A 7,181-nucleotide genomic window follows, 5' to 3' on the forward strand; every position below is an offset into this window, starting at 1 on the left:
AAAATATGCCTCCTCCTTTCTGAACAGTAATAATCTCTCATTTTGTCACTGATGGATATTTTGATTGGCAATGAAATACAATACAAGTGCCATTTGCTACACATTAGGAAAAACATTTTATCAGAAAGTCAGCCCTGATACTGCAAGATAATTTACAAAATACAGCCTTAAAGATGGACCTTTAAACCTAACTGGCTCCCTTACAAGAGTCAGCGCAAAGGAGAAATTATGCAAGTACAGAACTAATGGGGTAATTTTGTAGATTTGGACTTAGATTTGGACTGAAATTTCCATGGTGTTTTCAATTGTTTGAGTAGACATAATGCACATGCCAAAAACTCTGAAAGGTCGGTTCATTTTCTTCTCAGGCTTTTCAACTAAGGTGATTTTTTTAGATTTTATTTTAGGGGCAGCTCCAAATGATCTCAGATGGAATTTTGCTTGAATAACAACTTCAACATTCCTGTTGCAGACAGACCATTTCGGTTCTTCTGTGGTGTCTTTCAGAGGAAGAGTAGGAGGAACTGGTAATTAGGAGTTTACTAATGATAAAATTATTAGTTTTATAATAAAATAACCTTTATTCACTGAAAACCAGAAAATATTATGTTTTGCTACATATTTTATAGATGTGTGGGAGCATGGTCCTGTAATTTAAAAAAAAGGTTTAATTTTGCTCTTTAAATGAGTCAGAGGAACATGATTTTTTTATAGCAAATATTTTATTTTCTCTTGCTGATTGCTTAATGTTTTCATTAAAGCACTAAGCAGACTTGCAAAATTCAAGGTTAAGGAGTCTAGACTTTTTCCTATATGTTTAAACATATAGATAGAATTTAAACAAGATAACACTTTTACTCTTTTAGAAAGATACTTGCTATTATGTAAACTGCTTAAATTAGTAAAGATATGAATAATAATATTTCATTATTTATAAGTATGCATATAGTGCTTTATAGTTATGAAGAAGGACTAAATTCTGGTTTGTTCCACACAAGATAATAAAAAAGAATAAAACCTCTTCTGATCAAGGATTGCCCTGACCTGTGATCCAGGTATATGGGATAAGGAAGTTTTTGCATGTTTTTCTGTGTTTCAGGAAAAAAATTAGGGACTGTGGGAACTGTTTCTGTACGGCCAATTCTGTGTTCATTTGAACTGAGCTCACACATCAGCAAAAACCATTTACTAAATGTAAGTATTACTACTCTGCGTTGTATGTTTTACTAGAAACTATCTTACATGGAGAGGGACTAAGTTTCATACAATGAAAGTGGTTGATTCTTCTGATTTCTCAGGCTCCTCTGGGGAAAATAACTGTTTGCATTAATGATCACCTGTTTTCTGAGACTGTTCTATAATGCTGACATCTTAAGCTAGCACATTGTGAAAGAATTATCAATATTAAAGGGAACTTGGATAGAAAAAAAAAAGTATGTTTAAAATCAATTGATGCAATTATAAACCAGCACAGAAATTCCTTTAGTTTTAAGATTCATAGGGCAGGAGGCCTGTTTCAACATAGAAATTGTCTATATTGATTGTTCATATGTTCTTGTCGTCAGCATGAATATGACCTATCATGTAAATGCTTATGTGGCACATCCATAAACCAGCAGTACACAGAAATTATCCTTTATGTCCAATAAAATATTGACTTGTGTCTTCTCTCCCTCTCTCAGTGCAGTTTTCTATTTGCTAACCTGAAAAGTACAATCGTCACCAGATTGTGACAATTCACGATCTGGGGGAAAAAAAAAAAAGCACTTGGCCCTGTCCCTGTGGCCTTCATGAACTAAAACTATATATATATGAGAGATATGTGATTCAGAACTTTTGAACATACTGAAATTCCAGCTACTCCCAGAAAATAAAATTTATGTCTCAAAATATGCCACATTACAACGTCAAGTAAGATGAGCAAATGTGATTGTCTCTAATAAACAAGTGATTGCCTTATTAACCCTGGGTTTAAAAGTGCACATGAGGAGGGCAACTCATTACTATCAAGAGATGTGTGGAGCAAGCAAAGGATGTGTTATTATCCCTGGGGCCACTGAGAATAGCAGCAAATAGGATTATTGCTTAGATAAGGATGAACAGAAGGCTAGATGAATGTAATTTCAGTGAGAATTGATTTGTGGAGAAGTGATTTAATGACATTTAAAAGGGCACCCACTGTATGAATCTTTAAGTATATCCTCTGTTCTTATGGTAATATAAGGCTAAGCCTTTGCTTTTCATTTTCTTCCCTGAGTGCAATGTGTTCAGGCACCTGGGGATATTAGGACCCTGTGAGAACCATAGCCAGGTCCTCCCTGGCTGGACACTTTTGAGGCTGCTGTGATTGCTCTCAGATCAAGTTTTCCTGTACCTACAGCCCTTAATGAGGGACAGAAGGCATATCCTTGGAGGCAACTTGCCTGAGAGCTGACAAACCATGACCCAGCTACTGGCACTTGGGACTGTCAATACCCCCTGGAATTTATGAATCCCCTGACTCTAAATTTTGTCTTGTTTGTGTTAACTTTTCAGAAGCAAATATTAAAAACTAAACACAAAGCAGGTGTTGGTGTGTCATAGGATTCCACTTACTTTTTGTGTTACACATAGATAAACAGATCCAGAGACAAACCCATCTAGGCAAAATACATTTTTATTTTTCTCACTACGTTGCAGTTTGATCCATGTCCTTTGAATCTCCAGAGTCTTTCAGCTACAGTTCATATCTTGCTTCTGCATACAGTGGAGCCCTCTTTCCATGGTTGCTGTCAGCATTCATCCTTACACAGTGGCTAATTCTCTTGGCTGCCCCCACTCCCTCTGGGAGCAAGGTGTTTGTGGTCTGCCTCTATAGCTCTAGGACTCTTCCTCCGACTCATTTATTCACAGAAGTTACAAATATTTTGTTCTGTGTCTACATTTCTGTATTTTCCAACTACATGCTCCTTATTCTTTAAGGGAATCATTGTCCAAGGTATTTTCATCAAATAAGTTGCTATTGACATACCTTTTTCTTGGCCTGGAGAGAATGTGACATATTTTATTTCAGCATCTGCTGTAAATGGAGCCTTCAGCTCAGCTAAAAATCTGACTTGTAGTGTGTGTTTGACCAGGAAAGTATGATTGGCAGCCTGGGAAATGTAACAGTACTCTGTAGGTAAGTAATGCAATTTCCTTAAAGCTCATTTTTAACATGTTTTCTGGTAGACTGTAACGCATGTTACTGAAATATCTGATCACCCTCAGAACGTGGGCACGGTCTGAAAACCTGCAGATGAAAGAAGAGATGTTCCATGTTCTTTCTGTCTGTGGACAGGGACCACACAATGAGCAGTCTTGGAAGTGCTCCATGATTAACTGTGCTATGTACTAAAGTTAATGGATTTTATGAGCATGACAACTTCACATTTATTTGAGCACATTCCACGAACATGTTAATTCTTAACTCATTTGTCAGCTATCTAATTTCTGGCAATCTCCTGAGCAAACCACTTTACTGGATTTAATACATTTGTAAAATGAATCAATCATAGATTGACCATAGAGATTTGACTACATTTATAATGACATGTGGCCATTAAAGATGGCCTACGCACTGATTCTGTGGTAATGCCTGCTAAATCTATAGGGCTTGTTAATGTTTGACAAGTTACTTTTTATGTTCTTATGGTTTAGTGTTTAATGGTGATTAATCCCATAACAGAAGAGTAGTCTCAGCTTTTGACGGTTATTGCAGAACATGTGGAAAATAAAATGTGTCAATTAAGTAAAATGCTCACATCCTAAAACACACTTTATTTTACCCATAAGCAAAGGCATTAAAATTATACTATAGCCACAGGAAAAGGATTTGCAGCATTTACAATCAGTCAACACCTTTATTTTTATTTTGGACTAGTATTAGTTTACAGCAATTTGAAGTATCCTAAATATTAAAAGGCAATTCCTTTAAGAAGGTGAATTTCAGGATAGCTTATAGAGTGTTTGGTTTGGGCAGTAATGTTAGATAAGGCAAGACAGCTTATACTTTCTAAGAGTGGCCTCAGATCAGCCAGATACCAAGAAACCACCCCTGAGTAATGTTAAAGGCAGGTGGCACTTAAGCCTGGGAATGTTGCCTTAGGAACAAGCATGAAGTAGAATCTGAACAGCTAGTATGGGAGTTGAAAATGCAGGGTATGGCACTAAGTCAGAAAGAAAAATGAAGGGTTCAGATCCTTTTCTTTATGTGTGTGGCAAAAAAGCCTCCTCTATGCTTTGAAAAAGACAGTAGGACTCCCCTCTGAGTAAAGAGAGATCTCTATTCAGCTGATGCAGACCATGATTATTTGTTTATGTCTGAGATTTGATTGCAATTGTGCATCCTGAAAATAGAAAGAAACAAGTGATGTGAACAAATGTAGTCTGGAGCAGAACCTAATCAAGGAACAATCAGTCACTGACTTTAGGGTATTTCCTTACGATTCTAACTGCTGTGCCTTACCATAAATGTTACCTCTGTTGAGTAAAAAAAAATAAAAAGAAAGAATTATAAATTTCAAACTGGAGTACTGTGTGGTTAGACAGTGTGGCCTGAATTCTCCACTTTCTTCTACCGGTTTAAATGAAATATGATTTACATCTGTAAAAACAGAAGAGGAATCAAACACTTTCAGTGTGCATTTTGAAGAATCTCCTTTAGCTATGCAGTTTATTTTTGAAGCTTAAGAAATCTTCTGACTCAAACATTTGTCCTTAACAGGAGTTTCTCACAGCGTGAACTAAAATGGTTTATTTATTTTAACCAGTCTTTTCTCGTAATTGAATAAATCCTTCAGAATATGAAAGTTTTAAACTGTTCAACATGTTAAGTATTATAAGCACATTGTCATTTTCCATTGTTTTGTGTTTTATGCAAGAAAATTGGCACAATACATGGATCCGTTAACCTCTTTGGGTAGTAACTGAATGCCCTGTTGTAATGATATGGAAGCTGCATTGCAATTTAATTTCGTTTATCTGAGTTGATTGTACTTTAGGGTTTTTTCACTTTTGATTGTACATCAGCTTACAACCAAGGACCAGCTTCTAATCTTGTTCATTGCCCTTTTGTGCTGCAAGAGTTGTATGAAAAGACTGCAAAGAAACAAATAAAAAGCAAGTGGTGATTCTCTTGGCACAAAGAAACCTTGGGTTACTCTGAGTCTGTGTGGTTTTGCCAGTGTCAACTTGTCCATTTAACTTCATTGTCTGGGTGGGTTAGAGATGGAGGGCCCATGAACGGAACATGTTGCAATTAGCTGCCTTCTTGCCCTCATAGAGTTTACTAATAATAACTTCTTTTTTTTTTTTTCTTTTTTTTGCCATTTGAGTACATTCAGAATGAAATTCACATCCAGAAAAAGAAATTACACAATACATTAAAAAGTTGTTTTCTTGCTGTGTATTCCTCAGTTTAGAATTGGAAGATGACATGTAATTTTGCAAACAAATCAGTTCTTCTGAGATGAAAAACTGGTAGCGATATACCAGTTAAGGTTTCAAGTTTGAAAGTGTTTAAGTTCCTTAACAATGCGCCAAACCCATTGTAAATTTCTTTGACATTTGTACTTTCTGAAATAGTACATAACTGGTTCTTACATCAATGATAATGATATAGGTTGTCATCTTCATTCAGTGGGATAGCCTGACCTCATGTATTTTCAGCTGGAGCAATGACTGAGTATTCTACGCGAGTCAGGTAAATCAGTCCCTGGGTTCTTTAAGCATCTGCACAATACTCTAAAAACAAATAGCAGCTGTTTCACTGAGTTTATAGGGAAGAGAAATCTTTGTGTGCCTTATGGCTGATGTCTTAATTTCTGCTCCCAGTGGATGTATAAGTACAACATCTTATCTGACATAAATTCAATTATGAGTAGGTCTGCCACAGAAGAATAACTCCTGAGTGGATACTAATTGACTGAATAGGAACAGGAGCATATAATGGGGCTTTTCCACTCCCCAACCTGAGGTACTCTAAGGGAATGCCACATAGGAGAAAGGGGACTTTTAGAATTAAAGAGCTCAAACATCTATGGATATCCCATAAAATATTAGATAGCTTATATTATATACATTATATAAATGCAAGGAAAATTTATATTAACAGGACTATTAAAGCCAAGCATATATTTATATGGATAGTAGACTTTTCACATCAACATGATCAATTCAGTGAAGGAGGTTGAATTTCTCATCCTCTGGATTTCTCAAAATTCTAGATACGCTGTATACACAAAATGTCAGTTCTCATCAGTCTGATGTTGCTTCCAGATTACTGTTTTGCATATTTCTAGTCTCAGACAAGAGGCCGTTTGGGAACTAGTAAAGCTAGCAAATAGTGTAAACTTTTATTAAAGAACCACAGCCCAAAGTAGTTGGACAGTCCCTTTATTTTCCCTTAAAAATAGTAAAAAATAATTACTTTTACATACCATTTTTCTATAATGTATAGATAAAACAAGCTTTACTGAAACTATGCTTAATGTTGATGCTTGCACTGAAGTTGAGCAGGATGCAAATATTCATCCTTTCAATATTTGAACCAAGTTTAAAATATGAAAAAATTATGTTTTCTAACAGTGAAATTGGATGTTAAATTAATATACCAGTAATCCTCTAGCAATAATACCAAATTATGCAATGTCTACAGGATTCTTGTCCAAGGCAGGCATTGCAGGAACCGTCTGTACCATGGACATGCCTTTTAGACACTGCTAGAGTGAAAACTGGCTGACAAAGAAGATGGATATCAGTTTAGACACAAAGTAACTTTTGGATTAAATGACAAGACATTGCTGTTATTCACTTCTACGTCTATACATATGTATGGTACAAAGTTCTCAGATACAGAGAATCTGTGTGGGATCTAGAGTGCCATTTCTTGCTTTGATATGTGCTCCTTAATAATATGGTTGTATCAGCAACACTGAAATTTTTATTGTTCAAAATCTCACAACAGGTTTAGAATTTATAAAGGCACTATTTACAATATCCTTGTGACAAAGAGGATCTATTGCAAACACATCCACCTTCAGTGAAAAATGAATATGGAAAGCCTATTAATGTAGACTTCAGTTCCCATAAGCTACTCTGCAGCCTAACGTGGGTTGTGAGACTCAAGCATCACAAAATGCAATGAATGCCTGGGGGAAACA

At 35.8% G+C, this 7,181-nt stretch overlaps 1 long non-coding RNA gene across 1 annotated transcript; it reads left to right on the top strand.

Annotated features, from left to right (window-relative positions):
• The first annotated feature begins 112 nt into the window (after positions 1–112).
• LOC135314392 (uncharacterized) lies at positions 113–3,154 on the top strand. The gene is made up of 3 exons (XR_010373895.1): positions 113–527; positions 1,100–1,194; positions 3,053–3,154. It is a non-coding gene; the product is annotated as an uncharacterized LOC135314392 (long non-coding RNA).
• Positions 3,155–7,181: the final 4,027 nt, after the last annotated feature.

Source organism: Phalacrocorax carbo, chromosome 1, assembly GCF_963921805.1.
Source record: "Phalacrocorax carbo chromosome 1, bPhaCar2.1, whole genome shotgun sequence".
Classification (NCBI taxonomy): Eukaryota; Metazoa; Chordata; class Aves; order Suliformes; family Phalacrocoracidae; genus Phalacrocorax; species Phalacrocorax carbo.